The sequence below is a fragment of the Leuresthes tenuis genome, unplaced genomic scaffold (genome assembly GCF_036924035.1).
Source record: "Leuresthes tenuis unplaced genomic scaffold, fLeuTen1.0.hap1 SCAF_5, whole genome shotgun sequence".
NCBI classification, from domain to species: Eukaryota; Metazoa; Chordata; class Actinopteri; order Atheriniformes; family Atherinopsidae; genus Leuresthes; species Leuresthes tenuis.
This window is the reverse complement of record NW_027325359.1, coordinates 25460625-25487489: the sequence shown is the minus strand read 5'-3', so window position 1 is coordinate 25487489 and position 26865 is coordinate 25460625. Positions and strand designations below refer to the sequence as shown.

At 44.7% G+C, this 26865-nt stretch overlaps 7 non-coding genes across 7 annotated transcripts; all 7 read left to right on the top strand.

The window, feature by feature from the left end:
• Positions 1 to 13185: 13185 nt before the first annotated feature.
• On the top strand, positions 13186 to 13299 carry LOC140308220 (U5 spliceosomal RNA). Its single transcript, XR_011916187.1, has one exon. It is a non-coding gene; the product is annotated as a U5 spliceosomal RNA (small nuclear RNA).
• A 300-nt stretch (positions 13300 to 13599) lies between these two features.
• Positions 13600 to 13790, top strand: LOC140307980 (U2 spliceosomal RNA). The gene has a single exon (XR_011915996.1). It is a non-coding gene; the product is annotated as a U2 spliceosomal RNA (small nuclear RNA).
• Positions 13791 to 14201: 411 nt separating this feature from the next.
• LOC140308219 (U5 spliceosomal RNA) lies at positions 14202 to 14315 on the top strand. The gene has a single exon (XR_011916186.1). It is a non-coding gene; the product is annotated as a U5 spliceosomal RNA (small nuclear RNA).
• Positions 14316 to 14623: 308 nt separating this feature from the next.
• LOC140307853 (U2 spliceosomal RNA) lies at positions 14624 to 14814 on the top strand. The gene has a single exon (XR_011915881.1). It is a non-coding gene; the product is annotated as a U2 spliceosomal RNA (small nuclear RNA).
• Positions 14815 to 15225: 411 nt separating this feature from the next.
• LOC140308218 (U5 spliceosomal RNA) lies at positions 15226 to 15339 on the top strand. Its single transcript, XR_011916185.1, has one exon. It is a non-coding gene; the product is annotated as a U5 spliceosomal RNA (small nuclear RNA).
• Positions 15340 to 15647: 308 nt separating this feature from the next.
• LOC140307947 (U2 spliceosomal RNA) lies at positions 15648 to 15838 on the top strand. Its single transcript, XR_011915965.1, has one exon. It is a non-coding gene; the product is annotated as a U2 spliceosomal RNA (small nuclear RNA).
• Positions 15839 to 16249: 411 nt separating this feature from the next.
• LOC140308326 (U5 spliceosomal RNA) lies at positions 16250 to 16363 on the top strand. The gene has a single exon (XR_011916283.1). It is a non-coding gene; the product is annotated as a U5 spliceosomal RNA (small nuclear RNA).
• Positions 16364 to 26865: the final 10502 nt, after the last annotated feature.

The following is a 26865-nucleotide window of genomic DNA, read 5'->3' as shown; positions in this document are numbered from 1 at the left end:
GTAGGATTGAGGAGTTCCTCGAAGTACTCCCCCCACCGACTCACAACATCCCTAGTTGAGGTCAGCAAAGCCCCGTCCCCACTGTAAACAGTGTTGACTGTGAGCCGCTTCCCCCCCCTGAGACGCCGGATGGTGGACCAGAATCTCTTCGAGGCCGTCCGGAAATCGTTCTCCATGGTCTCACCGAACTCCTCCCAGGCCCGAGTTTTTTTCTCAGCAACCGCCGAAGCCGCAGCCCGTCTGGCCTGTCGGTACCTATCAGCTGCTTCCAGGGTCCCACTGGCCAAAAAGGCCCGATAGGACTCCTTCTTCAGCTTGACGGCTTCCCTCACCACTGGTGTCCACCAGCAGGTTCGAGGGTTGCCGCCACGACAGGCACCGACCACCTTACGGCCACAACTCCGATCAGCTGCCTCGGCAATGGAGTCACGGAACATGGCCCATTCGGACTCAATGTCCCCCACCTCCCCCGGGATATGGTTGAAGCTCTGCCGGAGGTGGGAGTTAAAGCTCCTTCTGACGGGGGATTCTGACAAACGCTCCCAGCAGACCCTCACAATACGTTTGGGCCTGCCAGGTCTGATCGGCATCCTCCCCCACCAGCGGAGCCAACTCACCACCAGGTGGTGATCAGTTGACAGCTCCGCCCCTCTCTTCACCCGAGTGTCCAGGACATACGGCCGCAAGTCCGCTGATACAACCACAAAGTCGATCATCGAACTGCGGCCAAGGGTGTCCTGGTGCCAAGTGCACATATGGACACCCTTATGTCTGAACATGGTGTTCGTTATGGACAGTCCATGACCAGCACAGAAGTCCAACAACATAACACCACTCTGGTTCAGATCGGGGGGGCCGTTCCTCCCAATCACACCCCTCCAGGTCTCACTGTCATTGCCCACGTGAGCATTGAAGTCCCCCAGCAGAACGAGGGAGTCTCCGGTAGGAGCATTCTCCAGTGCCTCCCCCAGAGACTCCAAAAAGGGTGGGTACTCTGAACTGCTGTTTGGCGCATAGGCACAAACAACAGTCAGGACTCGTCCCCCCACCCGAAGGCGGAGGGAGGCTACCCTCTCGTTCACTGGGGTAAACCCCAATGTACTGGCACACAGCCGGGGGGCAATAAGTATGCCCACACCTGCTCTGCGCCTCTCACCACGGGCAACTCCAGAGTGGAAGAGAGTCCAACCCCTCTCAAGAGGACTGGTTCCGGAGCCCAAGCCGTGCGTCGAGGTGAGTCCGACTATATCTAGCCGGAACCGCTCAGCCTCGCGCACCAGCTCCGGCTCCTTCCCCAACAGAGAGGTGACATTCCACGTCCCAAGAGCTAGCTTCAGTAGCCGAGGATCAGACCGCCAAGGCCTCTGCCTTCGGCCGCTACCCAGCTCACATCGCACCCGACCCCCTTGGCCCCTCCCACGGGTGGTGAGCCCGTCGGAAGGGGGACCCACGTCATCATTTCGGGCTATGCCCGACCGAGCCCCATGGGCACAGACCCGGCCACCAGGCGCCCGCTGCCGGGCCCCACCCCCGGGCCTGGCTCCGGGGGGAGGCCCCGGTGTCCCATATCCGGGCAAGGGATCACGAGGTCCAAATTTTTTGTTCATCATAAGGGGTCTTTTGAGCTGTTCTTTGTCTGGTCCCTCATCTAGGATCTGCTTGCCTTGGGTGACCCTACCAGGGGCTTAAAGCCCCGAGCAACATAGCTCCCGGACTCATTGGGGCACGCAAACTCCCCCACCACGATAAGGTGACAGCTCAGGAGGGAGGGATGTCAGATCATAATTTGCAAAAAGCTGATGAGAAAGGGTGAGAATGCCCAACTATACACCATCAAATGCGGGAGCGGAGTTGTTCGTCTGTGAGTAGGTGTGAATCTCCGACCATAATTGCTGAAAAATGTGTTAGAAAAGGTAAGAATGCCGGTCCATACATCATCAAAAGCGAGAGAAGTGGTGTTCTGCTGAAAGTAGGTGTGAATGTCCAGCCATAATTACTCACAAACGGGTAAGAAAATGTAGTATTGCCAGACCATACATGATCAAAACAGGGAGCGGAGGTGTGAATGTCCGACTAAAGTTCAAATATATTAACAAAAGCGAGAGGAGAAGTCTTCGGATGAGAGTGTTTGAGAATTTCCAACCATAATCTATAAAATGCGGTGAAAAAAAGGTGTTATAGAACACTAAAAGGTGGAGCGGAAGTGTTCGGCTGCAAGAAGGTGTGAATGTCCGACTATATTTGGTGAAAAGCATGTGAAGCAAGGTCTGAATGCCCAACCTTACATCATCAAAAGCGAGATCAGAGGTGTTTGGCTGCAAGAAGGCCATAGTTTGCCAAAAGCGGGTAAGGTGCGAATGACCGACTAAATATCAACAAAAGTGGGGGCGGAGGTCTTCGGATGCAAGTGGGTGTGAATATTCCACCATACAAGTATGGTGGAGAGGAAGCTATGAATTGCTGACCATTGTTTGCAAAAAGCGGGTGAGAAAAGGTGCGAATGTCCAACCATACATGATCAAAACAGGGAGCGGACGTGTTTGGCTGCGACAAGGTTTTAATGTCCACCCATAATTAATGAATAGCGGGCAACAAGTAGGTTCCAATGCCCAACCATACATCATCAAAAGCAGGAGTGGATGTGTTCGGCTACAAGAAGATTTGAATGTCCGAGCATAGTTTGTAAAAAGCGGGTAAGAAAAGCTTCGAATGCCCGAACATACACCATCAAAAGACAGACCGGACGTGTTCCGCTGTAAGTAGGTGTGAATGCCCAACCATAGTTGGTAAAAAGAAGGTAAGAAAAGGTTCAAATATCCGACTGTACACAATCAATAGCGGGAGCGGATGTGTTCGGCTACAAGAAGGTGTGAAAGTCTCACCATGGTTTGTAAAAAGCGGGTAAGAAAAGGTGCGAATGCCCGACAATGTATGATCAAAAGAGGGAGCGGAGGTTTTCGGCTACAAGAAGGTCTGAATGTCCGACCAAAGTTTGTAAAAAGCGGGTAAGAAAGGTTTGAATGCCCGACTATACACCATCAAAAGCGGGAGCGGAGGTGTTGCACTGTAAGACGGTGTGAATGTCTGACCATAGTTTGTAAAAAGCAGTAGGTGTGAATGTCAGATCATAATTTGCAAAAAGCTGATGAGAAAGGGTGAGAATGCCCTACTATACACCATCAAATGCGAGAGCGGAGGTGTTTGTCTGTGAGTAGGTGTGAATGTCCCACCCTAGTTGCTGAAAAATGTGTTAGAAAAGGTAAGAATGCCAGCCCATACATCATCAAAAGCGGGAGAGGTGGTGTTCGGCTGCAAGAAGGTGTGAATATCCAGCCATAATTACTCACAAACGGGTAAGAAAAGGTAAGAATACCAAACCATAAATTATCAAAAGCGGCAGCAGAGATGTTCGGCTGGTATTTATAAATGTCTAGATAGATTTGAACAAAAAACAACGTAGTATTTTGCAGTAAAAGAAAGTTCAGGTTCAGAAATCCGAGAAAAAGCTTTTCATGAGTTCTGCATGATTTGGGATTTTGCTTATAAAATGCATTCCTTCAATCAAACTATGGTAAAACGGCTTTTACCTTCATATTTATCAATGTCTAGATCGACTTCAACAAAGAACAACATTAGATTTTGCAGTAGAAGAAAGAGAGACACTGAAGGATCAGGAATCCGAGAATAAGCTTATTTTCATACGTTCTGCATGATTTGGGATTTTGCTATAAAATGAATTCCTTCACTCAAACTATGTTAAAACTGCTTTTACCTTCATATTTATCGATGTCTAGATCGACTTCAACAAAGAACAACATTGTATATTGCAGTAGAAGAAAGAGCAACACTGAAGGAACAGGAATCCGAGAATAAGCTTACTTTCATACGTTCTGCATGATTTGGGATTTTATGTATAAAATGAATTCCTTCACTCAAACCAAGTGAAAACTTCTTTGTCCTTCATATTTATCAATGTCTAGATCGACTTCAACAAAGAACAACATTGTATATTGCAGTAGAAGAAAGAGAGACACTGAAGGAACAGGAATCCGAGAATAAGCTTCTTTTCATACGTTCTGCATGATTTGGGATTTTGCTATAAAATGAATTGCTTTGCTCAAACCAAGTTAAAATTGCTTTGTCTTCATATTTATCAATGTCAACGCAGTTTTAACATAGTTTGAGTGAAGGAATTCATTTTAAAACAAAATCTCAAAACATGCACAACACATGAAAAGCTTATTCTCGGATTCCTGATCCTTCAGTGTTGCTATTTGTTATATTGCAAAGTACAACGTGTTTTCTTTGTTTTGTTTAAATCTATCTCGACATTGATAAATATGGAAGGACAAAGCAGGTTTAACTTGGTTTGAGCAAAGCAATTCATTTTGTAGCAAAATCCGAAATCGTGAAGAACTCATGAAAGCAAGCTTATACTCGGATTCCTGAAACTTTTAGATCTTAGATTTGCTCTTTCTTTTACTGCAAAGTACGTTGTGTTTTTTTTTTGTTTAAATCTTTCTAGACAAGGTAAATATGAAGGACAAATCAGTTTTAACATAGTTTGAGTGAAGGAATGCATTTTATAAGCAAAATCCCAAATCATGCAAAACTAACGAAAAGCTTTTTCTCGCTTTTCACTGCTTTTTACAAACTGGTCGGACGTTCACACCTTCTTGCAGCCGAACAATTCCGCTTCCACTTTTGATGGTGTATATTCGGGCATTCAAACCTTTTCTTACCCGCTTTTTACAAACCATGGTCGGACTTTCACACCTTCTTGCAGCCGAACACCACCTCTCCCGCTTTTGATGATGTATGGTCCAGCATTCTTACCTTTTCTAACACATTTTTCAGCAATTATGGTCGGACATTCACACCTACTCACAGCCAAACACTTCCGCTCCCGCATTTGATGGTGTTTAGTCAGGCATTCTCACCCTTTCTCATCAACTTTTTGCATATGATCTGATATTCACACCTACTTGCAGTCGAACACCTCTGCTTCCGCTTTTGATGGTACATATTTGGGCATTCGAACCTTTTGTTACCCGCTTTTTACATACCATGGGTGGACTTTCACACCTTCTTGTAGCCGAACAACTCTGCTCCCGCTATTGATTGTGTACAGTCGGGTATTTTAACCTTTTCTTACCCGCTTTTTACCAACTATGGTCGGACATTCACACCTTCTTACAGCGGAACACGTCCGCTCCCTCTTTTGATGGTGTATGTTCGGGCATTCGAGCCTTTTCTTACCTGCTTTTTACAAACCATGGTCGGACTTTCACACCTTCTTGTAGCCGAACACCTCCGCTCCCTCTTTTGATCATACATTGTTGGGCATTCGCACCTTGTCTTACCCGCTTTTTACAAACTATAGTCAGACATTCACACGTTGCAGCTGAACCACCTCCGCTCCCTGTTTTGATCATGTATGGTCTGGCAATACTAGCTTTTCTTACCCATTTGTGAGTAATTATGGCTGGACATTCACACCTACTTGCAGTCGAACAGCTCTGCTCCCGCTTTTGATTTTGTTTGGTTGGATATTCGACGCTTTTCTTAACTGCTTTTTACAAACTTTGGTCGGACGTTCAAACCTTCTTGCAACCGAACACCTCCGCTTCCGCTTTTGATGGTATATATTCGGGAATTCGAACCTTTTCTTACCCGCTTTTTACAAACCATGGTCGGACTTTCACACCTTCTTGTAGCCGAACAACTCCACTCACGCTATTGATTGTGTACAGTCGGGTAGTTTAACCTTTTCTTACCCGCTTTTTACCAACTATGGTTGGACATTCACACCGTCTTACAGCGGAACACCTCCGCTTCCGCTTTTGATGGTGTATAGTCGGGCATTCGAACCTTTTCTTACCCGCTTTTTACAAACTATGGTCGGACATTCAATCCTTCTTGTAGCCGAAAAGCTCCGCTCCCTCTTTTGATCATACATTGTCGGGCATTTGCAACTTTTCTTACCCACTTTTTACAAACCATGGTCGGACTGTCACACCTTCTTGTAGCTGAACACATCCGCTCCCACTATTGATTGTGTACAGTCAGGTTTTTTAACGTTTTCTTACCCGCTTCTTACCAACTCTGGTCGGACATTCACACCTTCTTAAAGCGGAACACGTCCGCTCCCTCTTTTGATGGTGTATGTTTGGGCATTCGAACCTTTTCTTACCCGCTTTTTACAAACTATGCTCGGACATTCAAACCTTCTTGTAGCCGAACACATCCACTCCTGCTTTTGATGATGTGTGGTTGGGCATTCGAACCTACTTCTTGCCCGCTTTTCATTAATTATGGGTGGACATTCACACCTTGTCGCAGCCAAACACCTCCGCTCCCTGTTTTGATCATGTATGGTTGGACATTCGCACCTTTTCTCAACCGCTTTTTGCAAACTATGGTCAGCAATTCACAGCTTCCTCTCCACCATACTTGTATGGTGGAAGATTCACACCCACTTGCATCCGAAGACCTCCGCCCCCACTTTTGTTGATATTTAGTCGGTCATTCGCACCTTACCCGCTTTTGGCAAACTATGGCCTTCTTGCAGCCAAACACCTCTGATCTCGCTTTTGATGATGTAAGGTTGGGCATTCAGACCTTGCTTCCCCTGCTTTTCACCAAATATAGTCGGACATTCACACCTTCTTGCAGCCGAACACTTCCGCTCCACCTTTTAGTGTTCTATAACACCTTTTTTTCACCGCATTTTATAGATTATGGTTGGAAATTCTCAACCATTGTCATCCGAAGACCTCTCCTCCCGCTTTTGTTAATATATTTGAACTTTAGTCGGACATTCACACCTTCTTGCAGCTGAACCACCTCCGCTCCCTGTTTTGATCATGTATGGTCTGGCAATACTACCTTTTCTTACCCGTTTGTGAGTAATTATGGCTGGACATTCACACCTACTTTCAGCAGAACACCACCTCTCTCGCTTTTGATGATGTATGGACCGGCATTCTTACCTTTTCTAACACATTTTTCAGCAATTATGGTCGGACATTCCCACCTACTCAGAGCCGAACACCTCCGCTCCCGCATTTGATGGTGTATAGTCGGGCATTCTCACTCTTTCTCATCAGCTTTTTGCAAATTATGATCTGATATTCACAGCTGCTTTTGATAATGTATGGTTGGGCATTCGCACCTTTTTTTACCCATTTTTCAGGAATTATGGGTGGACATTCACACCGTCTTGCAGCTGAAAACATCCTCTCCCGCTTATGATCATGTGCGGTTTGATATTCGAAAATTTTCTTTCATGTTTTAAAGAAATTATTGATGGACATTCAGACCTTCTTGCAGCTGAACCCCTCTGCTCGCGCTTTTGATGGTGTATAGTAGGGCTTTCGAGCCTTTTCTTCCCGGTTTTTACAAATTATGGTTGGACATTCAGACCTTCTTGCAACCTAACACCTCCGCTCCCTCTTTTGATCATACATTGTCTGGCATTCGCACCTTGTCTTACGCGCTTTTTACAAACTTTAGTCGGACATTCAGACCTTCTTGCAGCTGAACCACCTCCGCTCCCTGTTTTGATCATGTATGGTCTGGCAATACTACCTTTTCTTACCCGTTTGTGAGTAATTTTGGCTGGACATTCACACCTACTCAAAGCCGAACAACTCCGCTACCGCATTTGATGGTGTATAGTCGGGCATTCTCACCCTTTCTCATCAGCTTTTTGCAAATTATGATCTGACATTCACACCTACTTGCAGTCGAACAGCTCTGCTCCCGCTTTTGATTATGTTTGGTTTGATATTCGAACCTTTTCTTCACTGCTTTTTACAAACTTTGTTCGGAGGTACACGTCTTCTTGAAGCCGAACACCTCCGCTTCCGCTTTTGATGGTGTATAGTCGGGCTTTCGAGCCTTTTCTTACCTGGTTTTTAGAAATTATGGTTGGACATTCAGACCTCGCAGCCGAACACCTCCGCTCCCTCTTTTGATCATACATTGTCGGTTATTCGCACCTTGTCTTACCCGCTTTTTACAAACTATAGTCAGACATTCACACGTTGCAGCTGAACCACCTCTGCTCCCTGTTTTGATTATGTATGGTCTGGCAATACTACCTTTTCTTACCCGGTTGTGAGTAATTATGGCTGGACATTCACACCTACTTGCAGTCGAACAGCTCTGCTCCCGCTTTTGATTTTGTTTGGTTGGATATTCGAACCTTTTCTTAACTGCTTTTTACAAACTTTGGTCGGACGTTCACACCTTCTTGCAGCCGAACAACTCCACTCCCGCTATTTATTGTGTACAGTCGGGTAGTTTAACCTTTTCTTACCCGCTTTTTACCAACTATGGTCGGACATTCACACCGTCTTACAGCGGAACACCTCCGCTTCCGCTTTTGATGGTGTATAGTCGGGCATTCGAACCTTTTCTTACCCGCTTTTTACAAACTATGGTCGGACATTCAAACCTTCTTGTAGCCGAAAGCCTCCGCTGCCTCTTTTGATCATACATTGTCGGGCATTCGCACCCTTTCTTACCCGCTTTTTATAAAACCATGGTCGGACTGTCACAACTTCTTGTAGCCGAACACATCTGCTCCCGCTATCGATTGTGTACAGTTGGGTTTTTTAACCTTTTCTTACCCGCTTTTTACCAGCTCTGGTCGGACATTCACACCTTCTTACAGCGGAACACGTCCGCTCCCTCTTTTGATGGTGTATTTTCGGGCATTCAAACCTTTTCTTACCCGCTTTTTACAAACTATGCTCGGACATTCAGACCTTCTTGCAGCTGAATCACCTCCGCTCCCTGTTTTTATTATGTATGGTCTGGCAATACTACCTTTTCTTACCCGTTTGTGAGTAATTATGGCTGGACATTCACACCTACTTTCAGCAGAACACCACCTCTCTCGCTTTTGATGATGTATGGACCGGCATTCTTACCTTTTCTAACACATTTTTCAGCAATTATGGTCGGACATTCCCACCTACTCACAGACAAACAACTCCGCTCCCGCATTTGATGGTGTATAGTCGGGCATTCTCACTCTTTCTCATCAGCTTTTTGCAAATTATGATCTGATATTCACAGCTGCTTTTGATAATGTATGGTTGGGCATTCGCACCTTTTTTTACCCATTTTTCAGGAATTATGGGTGGACATTCACACCGTCTTGCAGCTGAAAACATCCTCTCCCGCTTATGATCATGTGCGGTTTGATATTCGAAAATTTTCTTTCATGTTTTAAAGAAATTATTGATGGACATTCAGACCTTCTTGCAGCTGAACCCCTCTGCTCGCGCTTTTGATGGTGTATAGTAGGGCTTTCGAGCCTTTTCTTCCCGGTTTTTACAAATTATGGTTGGACATTCAGACCTTCTTGCAACCTAACACCTCCGCTCCCTCTTTTGATCATACATTGTCTGGCATTCGCACCTTGTCTTACGCGCTTTTTACAAACTTTAGTCGGACATTCAGACCTTCTTGCAGCTGAACCACCTCCGCTCCCTGTTTTGATCATGTATGGTCTGGCAATACTACCTTTTCTTACCCGTTTGTGAGTAATTTTGGCTGGACATTCACACCTACTCAAAGCCGAACAACTCCGCTACCGCATTTGATGGTGTATAGTCGGGCATTCTCACCCTTTCTCATCAGCTTTTTGCAAATTATGATCTGACATTCACACCTACTTGCAGTCGAACAGCTCTGCTCCCGCTTTTGATTATGTTTGGTTGGATATTCGAACCTTTTCTTAACTGCTTTTTACAAACTTTGTTCGGAGGTGCACGTCTTCTTGAAGCCGAACACCTCCGCTTCCGCTTTTGATGGTGTATAGTCGGGCTTTCGAGCCTTTTCTTACCTGGTTTTTAGAAATTATGGTTGGACATTCAGACCTCGCAGCCGAACACCTCCGCTCCCTCTTTTGATCATACATTGTCGGTTATTCGCACCTTGTCTTACCCGCTTTTTGCAAACTATAGTCAGACATTCACACGTTGCAGCTGAACCACCTCTGCTCCCTGTTTTGATTATGTATGGTCTGGCAATACTACCTTTTCTTACCCGGTTGTGAGTAATTATGGCTGGACATTCACACCTACTTGCAGCCGAACACCTCCGCTTCCGCTTTTGATAGTATATATTCGGGCATTCGAACCTTTTGTTACCCGCTTTTTACAAACCATGGGTGGACTTTCACACCTTCTTGTACCCGAACAACCCTGCTCCCGCTATTGGTGGTGTACAGTCGGGTATTTTAACCTTTTCTTACCCGCTTTTTACAAACTATGGTCGGACATTCACACCTTCTTACAGCGGAACACGTCTGCTCCACCTTTTAGTGTTCTATCACACCTTTTTTTCACCGCATTTTATGGATTATGGTTGGAAATTCTCAACCACTCTCATCCCAAGACCTCTCCTCCCGCTTTTGTGAATATATTTGAACTTTAGTCGGACATTCACACCTTCTTGCAGCTGAACCACCTCCGCTCCCTGTTTTGATCATGTATGATCTGGCAATACTACATTTTCTTACCTGTTTGTGAGTAATTATGGCTGGACATTCACACCTACTTTCAGCAGAACACCACCTCTCTCGCTTTTGATGATGTATGGACCGGCATTCTTACCTTTTCTAACACATTTTTCAGCAATTATGGTCGGAGATTCACACCTACTAACAGACGAACAACTCCGCTCCCGCATTTGATGGTGTATAGTTGTTGTTTTGCAAATTATGATCTGACATTCACACTTACTTGCAGTCGAACAGTTCTGCTCCCGCTTTTGATTATGTTTGGTTGGATATTCGAAACTTTTCTTAACTGCTTTTTACAAACTTTGGTTGGACGTTCAAACCTTCTTGTAGCCGAACACATCCACAGCTGCTTTTGATGATGTATGTTTGGGTATTCGCACCTTTTTTTTACCCATTTTTCAGTAATTATGGGTGGACATTCACACCTTCTTGCAGCTGAACACCTCCTCTCCCACTTATGATCATGTGCGGTTTGATTTTCAAAATTTTTACTTTCAATTTTTTCTAGCAATTATTGATGGACATTCAGACCTTCTTGCAGCTGAACAACTCCGCTCCCTCTTTTGATCATAAATTGTCGGGCATTCGAACCTTTTCTTACCCGCTTTTTACAAAACTTGGTCGGACTTTCACACCTTTTAGTAGCCGAACAACTCCGCTCCCGCTATTGATTGTGTACAGTCGGGTATTTTAACCTTTTCTTACCCGCTTTTTACCAACTATGGTCGGACATTCATAACTTCTTACAACGGAACACCTCCGCTCCTTATTTTGATGATGTATGGTTGGGCATTCAAACCTACTTGTTGCCCGCTTTTCATTAATTATGGGTGGACATTCACACCTTGTCGCAGCCAAACACCTCCGCTCCCTGTTTTGATGGTGTATAATGGTGGACATTCGCACCTTTTCTCACCCGCTTTTTACTATGGTCGGCCATTCACAGCTTCCTCTCCACCATACTTGTATGGTGGGATATTCACACCCACTTGCATCCGAAGACCTCCGCCCCCACTTTTGTTGATATTTAGTCGGTCATTCGCACCTTACCCGCTTTTGGCAAACTATGGCCTTCTTGCAGCCAAACACCTGATCTCGCTTTTGATGATGTAAGGTTGGGCATTCAGACCTTGCTTCACCTACTTTTCACCAAATATAGTCGGACATTCACACCTTCTTGCAGCCGAACACTTCCGCTCCACTTTTGAGTGTTCTATGTAGCATTCACACCTTTTTCTTCACCGCATTTTATAGATTATGGTTGGAAATTCTCACCCACTCTCATCCGAAGACCTCTCCTCCCGCTTTTGTTAATGTATAGTCGGGCATGAGAACCTTTTCTTACCCGCTTTTTACAAATTATGGTTGGACATTCACACCTACTTGCAGCCGAATACTGATACTGATCCTCCCGTAATAAAATGGTCGGATCTTATCAAACACACTTTGTTTCTTGTGACAATCAAGTCAGCGAAACAGCGTATACACGTCAAGACACTGAATCAAGTTTGCCACAAGAACTCATAAGTTTGGCAGTATTGCTCTGCCGTCAGCAATCATACACCCATTTTATTTTCGTGAGACATGTGCAGGCACCTGTTCATCTACTGTTCTATCACTATGAATTAGTTTATCTATTATCAATAAGGATACTTCTACAACTACTATCAAAGTATGTCCGGACTTCTTATGTTGTCAGTTGCTATATATGAATAAGTGGGTAGCTACTGACAAGCATTAAGCATGTCACACAGCCCAAACATATAACATTTCAGGACACACCACACAGTTAACAACCACAGTGAAGCGTGTCAAAGCCCAAACATGTAACATTCAACGGGACACTTACACAACACATTCAAATCAAACAGTCAGACAACATACAAGAACATATACCCCAGCCGGCATTGCTCCCTGCCTATTTTCCTACAGCTCACTATGTGTGCGCACACCTTTATTCACAAACTCTTCAACTTATACTCTTTTACCGAAGCTGCTACAGCTCGATTGGCCGAATACCCTTAGATCCTATTTCGGTGAATTTGACATCTGCCTTACATGTAACAGATTAGCGATTTAGTTTGAGTGAAGGAATTCATTTTATAGCAAAATCCCAAATCGTGAAGAACTCATGAAAGTAAGCTTATTCTCGGATTCATGAAACTTTAGATTTGCTCTGTCTTTTACTGCAAAGTACAACGTTGTTTTTTTTGTTTAAATCTTTCTAGACATGGTAAATATGAAGGACAAAGCAGTTTTAACATAGTTTGAGTGAAGGAATTCATTTTATAGATAAAATCCCAAGAGTCTGCTGAGAAACAAGAATGAATGCGAAGTAGACTTTAACACGGCTCTAGGAGCGAGCCGAGTGTGGGCTAACCGGGAGAATTGCTTGAAAGAAACGCGACACCGAATGAGCGGTCAGAACAAAGCCTCAATACGGTTTTCCCGTGGTGTTTTTGTTGCTGCCTTGTCTTTTGCACAGAGTAAAAGACAAGGCAGCCATCGAATAGGGCCCGATTGTTCCTACTTGGTCAGCCGAGGAGCAAGGGGGGGAGCAAGCGTCTCAACCAAGCAAAGCTCACCATGGGGAAGGTGGCTATGCCAACTAGCCTGATGCCCTGCTCCCGCAGTGATGGATAATCGTACTCTGGTTTCTCTTCATAACGTACAAGTCTTTCGCCTTTTACTAAAGACTTCCGTGGAAAGCAGCACTAATGAGTTGTTTCTATTTTTGGCAGGCTTTACCTTTGCGGGTGAAGCCCTTTCCGTCTGTGCAAAAGAAATCTTGTTACTGTGCAGAGTGACTTCTCTGAGTAGAGTCGCCTTACTTGTTGCAACTGTGCCGATGTTTGAAGCTGGAGTGCAACGTTGTTGCTTGGATGGTGCTTGCTGGAGCGTGCGGGAGTGCAAAGTTATACCATTTAAAAGGGCTGAAGAGTGCTCAGTGCAGCGGAGGTGCAAAGTGACACTCTGGCCACCTATGGCCATAAAAAGAACACCGCTACAAGTGCGCATTGTGCCAGGAAGGGCCCTTGGACGTGAACCAGTGGACAGATATCACTTCTCGGCCTTTTGGCTAAGATCAAGTGTAGCACCTGTTCTTATCAGTTTAATATCTGATATGGCCTTTGTACGAGGACTACATATTAAATTGATTTTTAGCAATAGGAGTTGAAAAAGGAGCTTGCTCCGTTCACTCCAAGCATCGACCCGGTACTGCAGTGCCGCTGGGAACGGTGCGCTCTTCTCTGCTCTTGTGAAAAAGCAAACAGTGGTGCAGGATGGAAGTTTCAGGGAGCCCAAGATGAAACTTTCTTTTAGTCTGCTGAGAAAAGAGAGTGAATGCGAAGTAGACTTTAACACAGCTCTGGGGGCAAGCCGAGTGCGGGCTAACCGGGAGAATTACTTGAAAGAAACGCGACACTGAATGAGCGGTCAGAACAAAGCCTCAATACAGTGTTCCCGTGGTGTTTGTGGCTGCCTTGTCTTTTGCACAGAGTAAAAGACAAGGCAGCCATCGAATAGGGCCCGATTTTTCCTACTTGGTCAGCCGAGGAGCATGGAGGGGGAGCAAGCGTCTCAACCAAGCAAAGCTCACCATGGGGAAGGTGGCTATGCCAACTAGCCTGATGCCCTGCTCCCGCAGTGACGGATAATCGTACTCTGGTTTCTCTTCATAACGTACAAGTCTTTCGCCTTTTACTAAAGACTTCCGTGGAAAGCAGCACTAATGAGTTGTTTCTATTTTTGGCAGGCTTTACCTTTGCGGGTGAAGCCCTTTCCGTCTGTGCAAAAGAAATCTTGTTACTGTGCAGAGTGACTTCTCTGAGTAGAGTCGCCTTACTTGTTGCGACTGTGCCGATGTTTGAAGCTGGAGTGCAACGTTGTTGCTTGGATGGTGCTTGCTGGAGCGTGCGGGAGTGCAAAGTTATACCATTTAAAAGGGCTGAAGAGTGCTCAGTGCAGCGGGTGGGCGGAGGTGCAAAGTGACACTCTGGCCACCTATGGCCATAAAAAGAACACCGCTACAAGTGTGCATTGTGCCAGGAAGGGCCCTCGGACGTGAACCAGTGGACAGTTATCACTTCTCGGCCTTTTGGCTAAGATCAAGTGTAGTACCTGTTCTTATCAGTTTAATATCTGATATGGCCTTTGTACGAGGACTACATATTAAATTGATTTTTAGCAATAGGAGTTGAAAAAGGAGCTTGCTCCGTTCACTCCAAGCATCGACCCGGTACTGCAGTGCCGCTGGGAACGGTGCGCTCTTCTCTGCTCTTGTGAAAAAGCAAACAGTGGTGCAGGATGGAAGTTTCAGGGAGCCCAAGATGAAACTTTCTTTTAGTCTGCTGAGAAAAGAGAGTGAATGCGAAGTAGACTTTAACACAGCTCTGGGGGCGAGCCGAGTGCGGGCTAACCGAGAGAATTGCTTGAAAGAAACGCGACACTGAATGAGCGGTCAGAACAAAGCCTCAATACAGTGTTCCCGTGGTGTTTGTGGCTGCCTTGTCTTTTGCACAGAGTAAAAGACAAGGCAGCCATCGAATAGGGCCCGATTTTTCCTACTTGGTCAGCCGAGGAGCATGGAGGGGGAGCAAGCGTCTCAACCAAGCAAAGCTCACCATGGGGAAGGTGGCTATGCCAACTAGCCTGATGCCCTGCTCCCGCAGTGACGGATAATCGTACTCTGGTTTCTCTTCATAACGTACAAGTCTTTCGCCTTTTACTAAAGACTTCCGTGGAAAGCAGCACTAATGAGTTGTTTCTATTTTTGGCAGGCTTTACCTTTGCGGGTGAAGCCCTTTCCGTCTGTGCAAAAGAAATCTTGTTACTGTGCAGAGTGACTTCTCTGAGTAGAGTCGCCTTACTTGTTGCGACTGTGCCGATGTTTGAAGCTGGAGTGCAACGTTGTTGCTTGGATGGTGCTTGCTGGAGCGTGCGGGAGTGCAAAGTTATACCATTTAAAAGGGCTGAAGAGTGCTCAGTGCAGCGGGTGGGCGGAGGTGCAAAGTGACACTCTGGCCACCTATGGCCATAAAAAGAACACCGCTACAAGTGTGCATTGTGCCAGGAAGGGCCCTCGGACGTGAACCAGTGGACAGTTATCGCTTCTCGGCCTTTTGGCTAAGATCAAGTGTAGTACCTGTTCTTATCAGTTTAATATCTGATATGGCCTTTGTACGAGGACTACATATTAAATGGATTTTTAGCAATAGGAGTTGAAAAAGGAGCTTGCTCCGTTCACTCCAAGCATCGACCCGGTACTGCAGTGCTGCTGGGAACGGTGCGCTCTTCTCTGCTCTTGTGAAAAAGCAAACAGTGGTGCAGGATGGAAGTTTCAGGGAGCCCAAGATGAAACTTTCTTTTAGTCTGCTGAGAAAAGAGAGTGAATGCGAAGTAGACTTTAACACAGCTCTGGGGGCGAGCCGAGTGCGGGCTAACCGAGAGAATTGCTTGAAAGAAACGCGACACTGAATGAGCGGTCAGAACAAAGCCTCAATACGGTGTTCCCGTGGTGTTTGTGGCTGCCTTGTCTTTTGCACAGAGTAAAAGACAAGGCAGCCATCGAATAGGGCCCGATTTTTCCTACTTGGTCAGCCGAGGAGCAAGGAGGGGGAGCAAGCGTCTCAACCAAGCAAAGCTCACCATGGGGAAGGTGGCTATGCCAACTAGCCTGATGCCCTGCTCCCGCAGTGACAGATAATCGTACTCTGGTTTCTCTTCATAATGTACAAGTCTTTCGCCTTTTACTAAAGACTTCCGTGGAGAGCAGCACTAATGAGTTGTTGCTATTTTTGGCAGGCTTTACCTTTGCGGGTGAAGCCCTTTCTGTCTGTGCAAAAGAAATCTTGTTACTGTGCAGAGTGACTTCTCTGAGTAGAGTTGCCTTACTTGTTGCGACTGTGCCGATGTTTGAAGCTGGAGTGCAAAGTTGTTGCTTGAATGGTGCTCGCTGGAGCGTGCGGGAGTGCAAAGTTAGCAGTGAGCCCAAGCTCTGCCGCAAGTGTGGTGAGCATGGGCACCTGGTTGAGGCTTGTACCAAGGTGATATGTGGGAAGTGCAGAGAAATTGGGGACACTTTTGGAGAGTGTCCAAATGGCAGGAAATGTAATCTCTGTGGAGAATTAAATCACCTCTTCTGAGATTGCCCTAAATCTTTTGCCAACAAATTAAAGACGGTAAAGCCACAGTCAAGCCAACAAAGAGAAGGACCAGAGGTGGCAGTTGGTGAACAAAGTGAAGAGGTTGACCCAATAAATTCAAACTTCCCGCTAAAAGCTTGGATTGGAAGTGAGGAGCAAAAAGGAGAGGGGCCTGTAGAGGCCTCACCACTCAGTGCTGAAGTCTGTGAGAATTCACAGGCAGAGGGTGGAGCTAAGCTAAATGAGGAGGAAGAGCAGACAGGTGAGTCTAGTGAAGGTACTCACCTCCCCGAAGGTCAACAGCCGAGGAGGACGGCATCTGAGTTGTCCTCTGATTCCCTTTAGCTCTGCAATCAACCCCCAGGGACTCAAAGTTAAATGCAACATTGCATCAGAGGCCAACACGAGAGTCCGAAAAGGAGAGCTAGTTTCCCAAGAAATAACCTGAGTGTGTAATTTGTTTTGATAACTTAGAAAAACGAAAATGACATACCTACTTTCCTTTATCCTTTTAATGGTTCTCACCTTCTCAACACTAAATGTGAGAAGTGTGAAATCAAAGACAAGAGCCCAGAGTATTATATCCTTCTTAGACTCCATAAAATCAGATGTGTTTTTAATACAAGAATGTGGACTACCTTTTTTGAAAAACCATAGACATTGGGAGGAAATGTGGCCCAATTTATCGATATGGAGTGGCTCAAATCAAATTAAAAATGATGGTGTGGCCATTCTAATTAAAAATCCGCATGTTCTGGTGCGAGACGGACGGGCACTTTTAGCACACTTGAATTTTATGGGGCAAGACCTCTTAAATATTTATGGTTTCAATGGAAAAAATGACAGGTATGACCTTTTAGAAGATTACTCACAAACGGGTAAGAAATGGTAGTATTGCCAGACAATACATGATCAAAACAGGGAGCGGAGGTGGTTCAGCTGCAAGGTGTGAATTTCTGACTAAAGTTTGTAAAAAGCGCGTAAGACAAGGTGCGAATGCCCAACAATGTATGATCAAAAGAGGGAGCGGAGGTTTTCGGCTGCAAGGTCTGAATGTCCAACCATAATTTGTAAAAACCGGGGAAGAAAAGGCTCGAAAGCCCGACTATACACCATCAAAAGCGGGAGCGGAGGTGTTCAGCTGCAAGAAGGTGTGAATGTCCGACCATAGTTGGTAAAAAGCGGGTAAGAAAAGGTTAAAATGCCCGACTGTACACCATCAAAAGCGGAAGCGGAGGTGTTCGGCTTCAAGAAGACGTGAACCTCCGAACAAAGTTTGTAAAAAGCAGTTAAGAAAAGGTTCGAATATCCAACCAAACATAATCAAAAGCGGGAGCAGAGCTTTTCGACTGCAAGTAGGTGTGAATGTCAGATCATGATTTGCAAAAAGCTGATGAGAAAGGGTGAGAATGCCCGACTATACACCATCAAATGCGGTAGCGGAGTTGTTTGTCTGTGAGTAGGTGTGAATCTGCGACCATAATTGCTGAAAAATGTGTTAGAAAAGGTAAGAATGCCGGTCCATACATCATCAAAAGCGAGAGAGGTGGTGTTCTGCTGAAAGTAGGTGTGAATGTCCAGCCATAATTACTCACAAACGGGTAAGAAAAGGTAGTATTGCCAGACCATACATGATCAAAACAGGGAGCGGAGGTGGTTCAGCTGCAACGTGTGAATGTCTGACTATAGTTTGTAAAAAGCGGGTAAGACAAGGTGCGAATGCCCGACAATGTATAATCAAAAGAGGGAGCGGAGGTGTTCGGCTGCAAGGTCTGAATGTCCAACCATAATTTCTAAAAACCGGGTAAGAAAAGGCTCAAAAGCCCGACTTTACACCATCAAAAGCGGGAGCGGAGGTGTTCAGCTGCAACGTGTGAATGTCTGACTATAGTTTGTAAAAAGCGGGTAAGACAAGGTGCGAATGCCCGACAATGTATAATCAAAAGAGGGAGCGGAGGTGTTCGGCTGCAAGGTCTGAATGTCCAACCATAATTTCTAAAACCCGGGTAAGAAAAGGCTCAAAAGCCCGACTTTACACCATCAAAAGCGGGAGCGGAGGTGTTCAGCTGCAAGAAGGTGTGAATGTTCGACTAAAGTTTGTAAAAATCTGGTAAGACAAGGTATGAATGTCCGACAATGTATGATCAAAAGCGGGAGCGGAGATGTTCAGCTGCAAGAAGGTCTGAATGTCCATCAATAATTGCTAGAAAAAATTAAAGTAAAAATTTCGAAAATCAAACCGCACATGATCATAAGTGGGAGAGGAGGTGTTCAGCTGCAAGAAGGTGTGAATGTCCACCCATAATTCCTTAAAAATGGGTAAAAAAAAAGGTGCGAATACCCAACCATACATCATCAAAAGCAGGTGTTAATGTCAGATCATAATTTGCAAAAAGCTGATGAGAAAGGGTGAGAATGCCCGACTATACACCATCAAATGCGGGAGCGGAGTTGTTTGTCTGTGAGTAGGTGTGAATCTCCGACCATAATTGCTGAAAAATGTGTTAGAAAAGGTAAGAATGCCGGTCCATACATCATCAAAAGCGAGATAGGTGGTGTTCTGCTGAAAGTAGGTGTGAATGTCCAGCCATAATTACTAACAAACGGGTAAAAAAAAGTAGTATTGCCAGACCATACATGATCAAAACAGGGAGCGGAGGTGGTTCAGCTGCAAGAAGGTGTGAATGTCTGACTAAAGTTCAAATATATTAACAAAAGCGGGAGGAGAGGTCTTCGGATAGATTGGTTGAGAATTTCCAACCATAATCTATAAAATGCGGTGAAAAAAAGGTGTGATAGAACACTAAAAGGTGGAGCGGAAGTGTTCGGCTGCAAGAAGGTGTGAATGTCCGACTATATTTGGTGAAAAGCAGGTGAAGCAAGGTCTGAATGCCCAACCTTACATCATCAAAAGTGAGATCAGAGGTGTTTGGCTGCAAGAAGGCCATAGTTTGCCAAAAGCGGGTAAGGTGCGAATGACCGACTAAATATCAACAAAAGTGGGGGCGGAGGTCTTCGGATGCAAGTGGGTGTGAATATCCCACCATACAAGTATGGTGGAGAGGAAGCTGTGAATTGCTGACCATAGTTTGCAAAAAGCGGGTGAGAAAAGGTGCGAATGTCCAACCATACACCATCAAAACAGGGAGCGGAGGTGTTTGGCTGCGACAAGGTGTGAATGTCCACCCATAATTAATGAAAAGCGGGCAAGAAGTAGGTTCGAATGCCCAACCACTCATCATCAAAAGCAGGAGTGGATGTGTTCGGCTATAAAAAGGTTTGAATGTCCGAGCATAATTTGTAAAAAGCGGGTAAGAAAAGGTTCGAATGCCCGAACATACACCATCAAAAGAGGGAGCGGAGGTGTTCCGCTGTAAGAAGGTGTGAATGTCCGACCAGAGTTGGTAAAAAGCGGGTAAGAAAAGGTTAAAAAACCCGACTGTACACAATCAATAGCGGGAGCATATGTGTTCGGCTACAAGAAGGTGTGACAGTCCGACCATGGTTTGTAAAAAGCGGGTAAGAAAAGGTGCAAATGCCCGACAATGTATGATCAAAAGAGGGAGCGGAGCTTTTCGGCTACAAGAAGGTTTGAATGTCCGACCATAGTTTGTAAAAAGCGGGTAAGAAAAGGTTCGAATGCCCGACTATACACCATCAAAAGCGGAAGCGGAGGTGTTCCGCTGTAGACGGTGTGAATGTCCGACCATAGTTGTTAAAAAGCGGGTAAGAAAAGGTTAAACTACACGACTGTACACAATCAATAGCGGGAGTGGAGTTGTTCGGCTACAAGAAGGTGTGAAAGTCCGACCATGGTTTGTAAAAAACGGGTAAGAAAAGGTTCGAATTCCCGAATATATACCATCAAAAGCGGAAGCGGAGGTGTTCGGTTGCAAGAAGGTGTGAACGTCCGACCAAAGTTTGTAAAAAGCAGTTAAGAAAAGGTTCGAATATCCAACCAAACAAAATCAAAAGCAGGAGCAGAGCTGTTCGACTGCAAGTAGGTGTGAATGTCCAGCCATAATTACTCACAAACGGGTAAGAAAAGGTAGTATTGCCACTCCATACATGATCAAAACAGGGAGCGGAGGTGGTTCAGCTGCAACGTGTGAATGTCTGACTATAGTTTGTAAAAAGCGGGTAAGACAAGGTGCGAATGCCCGACAATGTATGATCAAAAGTGGGAGCGGAGGTGTTCGGCTGCAAGGTCTGAATATCCAACCATAATTTCTAAAAACCGGGTAAGAAAAGGCTCGAAAGCCCGACTTTACACCATCAAAAGCGGGAGCGGAGGTGTTCAGCTGCAAGAAGGTGTGAATGTTCGACTAAAGTTTGTAAAAATCTGGTAAGACAAGGTATGAATGTCCGACAATGTATGATCAAAAGCGGGAGCGGAGGTGTTCATCTGCAAGCAGGTCTGAATGTCCATCAATAATTGCTAGAAAACATGAAAGTAAAAATTTCTAAAATCAAACCACACATGATCATAAGTGGGAGAGGAGGTGTTCAGCTGCAAGAAGGTGTGAATATCCACCCATAATTCCTGAAAAATGGGTAAAAAAAAGGTGCGAATGCCCAACCATACATCATCAAAAGCAGCTGTGGATGTGTTCGGCTACAAGAAGGTGTGAACGTCCAACAAAAGTTTATAAAAAGCAGTTAAGAAAAGGTTCGAATATCCAACCAAACATAATCAAAAGCGGGAGCAGAACTCTTCGACTGCAAGTAGGTGTGGATGTCAGATCATAATTTGCAAAAAGCTGATGAGAAAGGGTGAGAATGCCCGACTATACACCATCAAATGCGGGAGCGGAGTTGTTTGTCTGTGAGTAGGTGTGAATCTGCGACCATAATTGCTGAAAAATGTGTTAGAAAAGGTAAGAATGCCGGTCCATACATCATCAAAAGCGAGAGTGGTGGTGTTCTGCTGAAAGTAGGTGTGAATGTCCAGCCATAATTACTCACAAACGGGTAAGAAAAGGTAGTATTGCCAGACCATACATGATCAAAACAGGGAGCGGAGGTGGTTCAGCTGCAACGTGTGAATGTCTGACTATAGTTTGTAAAAAGCGGGTAAGACAAGGTGCGAATGCCCGACAATGTATAATCAAAAGAGGGAGCGGAGGTGTTCAGCTGCAAGAAGGTGTGAATGTTCGACTAAAGTTTGTAAAAATCTGGTAAGACAAGGTGCGAATGCCCGACAATGTATGATCAAAAGCGGGAGCGGAGGTGTTCAGCTGCAAGAAGGTCTGAATGTCCATCAATAATTGCTAGAAAAAAATAAAGTAAAAATTTCGAAAATCAAACCGCACATGATCATAAGTGGGAGAGGAGGTGTTCAGCTGCAAGAAGGTGTGAATGTCCACCCATAATTGCTGAAAAATGGGTAAAAAAAAGGTGCGAATACCCAACCATACATCATCAAAAGCAGGTGTTAATGTCAGATCATAATTTGCAAAAAGCTGATGAGAAAGGGTGAGAATGCCCGACTATACACCATCAAATGCGGGAGCGGAGTTGTTTGTCTGTGAGTAGGTGTGAATCTCCGACCATAATTGCTGAAAAATGTGTTAGAAAAGGTAAGAATGCCGGTCCATACATCATCAAAAGCGAGAGAGGTGGTGTTCTGCTGAAAGTAGGTGTGAATGTCCAGCCATAATTACTCACAAACGGGTAAGAAAAAGTAGTATTGCCAGACCATACATGATCAAAACAGGGAGCGGAGGTGGTTCAGCTGCAAGAAGGTGTGAATGTCCGACTAAAGTTCAAATATATTAACAAAAGCGGGAGGAGAGGTCTTCGGATGAGAGTGGTTGAGAATTTCCAACCATAATCTATAAAATGCGGTGAAAAAAAGGTGTGATAGAACACTAAAAGGTGGAGCGGAAGTGTTCGGCTGCAAGAAGGTGTGAATGTCCGACTATATTTGGTGAAAAGCAGGGGAAGCAAGGTCTGAATGCCCAACCTTACATCATCAAAAGCGAGATCAGAGGTGTTTGGCTGCAAGAAGGCCATAGTTTGCCAAAAGCGGGTAAGGTGCGAATGACCGACTAAATATCAACAAAAGTGGGGGCGGAGGTCTTCGGATGCAAGTGGGTGTGAATATCCCACCATACAAGTATGGTGGAGAGGAAGCTGTGAATTGCTGACCATAGTTTGCAAAAAGCGGGTGAGAAAAGGTGCGAATGTCCAACCATACGTGATCAAAACAGGGAGCGGAGGTGTTTGGCTGCGACAAGGTGTGAATGTCCACCCATAATTAATGAAAAGCGGGCAAGAAGTGGGTTCGAATGCCCAACCACACATCATCAAAAGCAGGAGTGGATGTGTTCGGCTATAAGAAGGTTTGAATGTCCGAGCATAGTTTGTAAAAAGCGGGTAAGAAAAGGTTCGAATGCCCGAACATACACCATCAAAAGAGGGAGCGGAGGTGTTCCGCTGTAAGAAGGTGTGAATGTCCGACCAGAGTTGGTAAAAAGCGGGTAAGAAAAGGTTAAAAAAACCCGACTGTACACAATCAATAGCGGGAGCAGATGTGTTCGGCTACAAGAAGGTGTGACAGTCCGACCATGGTTTGTAAAAAGCGGGTAAGAAAAGGTGCAAATGCCCGACAATGTATGATCAAAAGAGGGAACGGAGCTTTTCGGCTACAAGAAGGTTTGAATGTCCGACCATAGTTTGTAAAAAGCGGGTAAGAAAAGGTTCGAATGCCCGACTATACACCATCAAAAGCGGAAGCGGAGGTGTTCCGATGTAGACGGTGTGAATGTCCGACCATAGTTGGTAAAAAGCGGGTAAGAAAAGGTTAAACTACACGACTGTACACAATCAATAGCGGGAGTGGAGTTGTTCGGCTACAAGAAGGTGTGAAAGTCCGACCATGGTTTGTAAAAAACGGGTAAGATAATGTTCGAATTCCCGAATATATACCATCAAAAGCGGAAGCGGAGGTGTTCGGTTGCAAGAAGGTGTGAACGTCCGACCAAAGTTTGTAAAAAGCAGTTAAGAAAAGGTTCGAATATCCAACCAAACAAAATCAAAAGCAGGAGCAGAGCTGTTCGACTGCAAGTAGGTGTGAATGTCCAGCCATAATTACTCACAAATGGGTAAGAAAAGGTAGTATTGCCACTCCATACATGATCAAAACAGGGAGCGGAGGTGGTTCAGCTGCAACGTGTGAATGTCTGACTATAGTTTGTAAAAAGCGGGTAAGACAAGGTGCGAATGCCCGACAATGTATGATCAAAAGAGGGAGCGGAGGTGTTCGGCTGCAAGGTCTGAATATCCAACCATAATTTCTAAAAACCGGGTAAGAAAAGGCTCGAAAGCCCGACTTTACACCATCAAAAGCGGGAGCGGAGGTGTTCAGCTGCAAGAAGGTGTGAATGTTCGACTAAAGTTTGTAAAAATCTGGTAAGACAAGTTATGAATGCCCGACAATGTATGATCAAAAGCGGGAGCGGAGGTGTTCAGCTGCAAAGAAGGTCTGAATGTCCATCAATAATTGCTAGAAAACATGAAAGTAAAAATTTCTAATATCAAACCGCGCATGATCATAAGTGGGAGAGGAGGTGTTCAGCTGCAAGAAGGTGTGAATGTCCATCAATAATTGCTAGAAAACATGAAAGTAAAAATTTCTAAAATCAAACCGCACATGATCATAAGTGGGAGAGGAGGTGTTCAGCTGCAAGAAGGTGTGAATATCCACCCATAATTCCTGAAAAATGGGTAAAAAAAAGGTGCGAATGCCCAACCATACATCATCAAAAGCAGCTGTGGATGTGTTCGGCTACAAGAAGGTGTGAACGTCCAACCAAAGTTTGTAAAAAGCAGTTAAGAAAAGGTTCGAATATCCAACCAAACATAATCAAAAGCGGGAGCAGAACTGTTCGACTGCAAGTAGGTGTGGATGTCAGATCATAATTTGCAAAAAGCTGATGAGAAAGGGTGAGAATGCCCGACTATACACCATCAAATGCGGGAGCGGAGTTGTTCGTCTGTGAGTAGGTGTGAATCTCCGAACATAATTGCTGAAAAATGTGTTAGAAAAGGTAAGAATGCCGGTCCATACATCATCAAAAGCGAGAGAGGTGGTGTTCTGCTGAAAGTAGGTGTGAATGTCCAGCCATAATTACTCACAAACGGGTAAGAAAAGGTAGTATTGCCAGACCATACATGATCAAAACAGTAAGCGGAGGTGGTTCAGCTGCAAGAAGGTGTGGATGTCTGACTATAGTTTGTAAAAAGCGGGTAAGACAAGGTGCGAATGCCCGACAATGTAAGGCAAGGCAAGACAAGGCAAGTATATTTGTATAGCACAATTCAACAACAAGGTGATTCAAAGTGCTTCACAGAGACATTAAAACAGAAGAAATAAAAAGCATGATTTAAAATTTAAACAAAAGAAGGAAATAAGAACAATAGATAAAATCAGAAAAAATTATATATATGAAAGATAAAATCAATAGTTAAAACATGATTCCGTTTTGAAACTCAAGCTTATTCAAATGCAGCTGAAAATAGATGTGTCTTCAACCTGGACTTAAATACACTGAGTGTTTCAGCTGATCTGAGGCTTTCTGGGACTTTGTTCCAGACATGTGGAGCATAGAAGCTGAATGCAGCTTCTCCATGTCTGGTTTTGACTCTGGGAACTGATAAAATACCGGATCCAGATGACCTGAGGGGTCTGGAAGGTTCATAGTGGGTCAGGAGGTCACTGATGTATTTTGGTCCTTGACCATTCAGAGCTTTATAGACCAGCATCAGAACTTTAAAGTCTATCCTCTGATGGACAGGCAGCCAGTGTAAAGACTTGAGAGCTGGACTGTGATGTGCTCCACTTTTTTGGTCTTAGTGAGGACTCGAGCAGCTGAGTTCTGGATGAGCTGCAGTTGTCTAACTGACTTTTTAGGCAGACCTGTAAAGATGCTATTACAATAATCAAGCCTACTAAAGATGAATGCATGGACTAGTTTTTCCAGGTCCTGCTGAGACATCAGATCTTTTAGCCTTGATATATTCTTAAGGTGATAGTAGGCTGACTTTGTTAATGCCTTAATGTGTTTGTCCAAATTTAGGTCTGAGTCCATCACTACACCCAGATTTCTGGCCTGGTTGGTCGTTTTTAGATTTATAGATTGAAGCTCTGTGGTGACTTTCAATCGTTTATCTTTGGCTCCAAAGACAATTACCTCAGTTTTGTTTTTGTTTAGCTGGAGGAAGTTGTGGCACATCCAGTCATTAATCTCCTCAATGCATTTTCCAAGGGCCTGTACAGGCCCTCTGTCTCCTGGTGACATTGTTATATACATCTGTGTGTCATCTGCATAGCTATGGTAGTTTATTTGGTTGTTTTTTATAATCTGTGCCAGTGGGAGCATGTAGATGTTAAACAGAAGAGGTCCCAGGATGGAACCTTGGGGAACTTGTGATTCTTGTCTGCTCAGATGTAAAGTTACCTATTGACACAAAGTACTTCCTGTTCTCTAAGTATGTTTTGAACCAGTTTAGTACAGTTCCGGAAAGACCAGCCCAGTTCTCCAGTTGTTTGAGTAATATATTGTGGTCAACTGTATCAAAGGCAGCACTGAGATCCAGTAAAACTAAGACTGACATTTTTCCACTGTCTGTATTCAGACATATGTCATTAAACACTTTGGTCAGAGCAGTCTCAGTGCTGTGGTGCTGTCTAAAGCCTGACTGGAAGGTATCATAGCAGTTATTTTGTGTTAAAAAGTAATTAAGCTGTTGAAAAACCGCTTTTTCAATGATCTTACTTAAAAATGGGAGATTTGAGATGGGCCTGTAGTTGTTCATTTGCATCTTATCAAGATTGTCCTTTTTCAGCAGAGGTTTAATTACAGCTGTTTTTAGTGGCTCTGGAAACACACCTGACGTTAAGGACAGGTTCACAATCAGTAACAGGTCTGACTCCAAAGTCTTTGAGACCCCTTTGAAAAAACCTGTTGGTAGGATGTCTAAACAGAAAGAGGAGGACTTCAGGTGACGTAAGATGTCCTCCAGGTCTTTACTGTTAATGGGTTGAAATAGTGTCATGGTGTTTAAACCGGTTTTCGGTGGACACAGTACATATGCTGAACCTGCTGCTGATGTACCAACTGCTTGTCTAATATTTTGGACTTTGTCTATGAAGAATTTGGCAAAGTCATTGCAGGC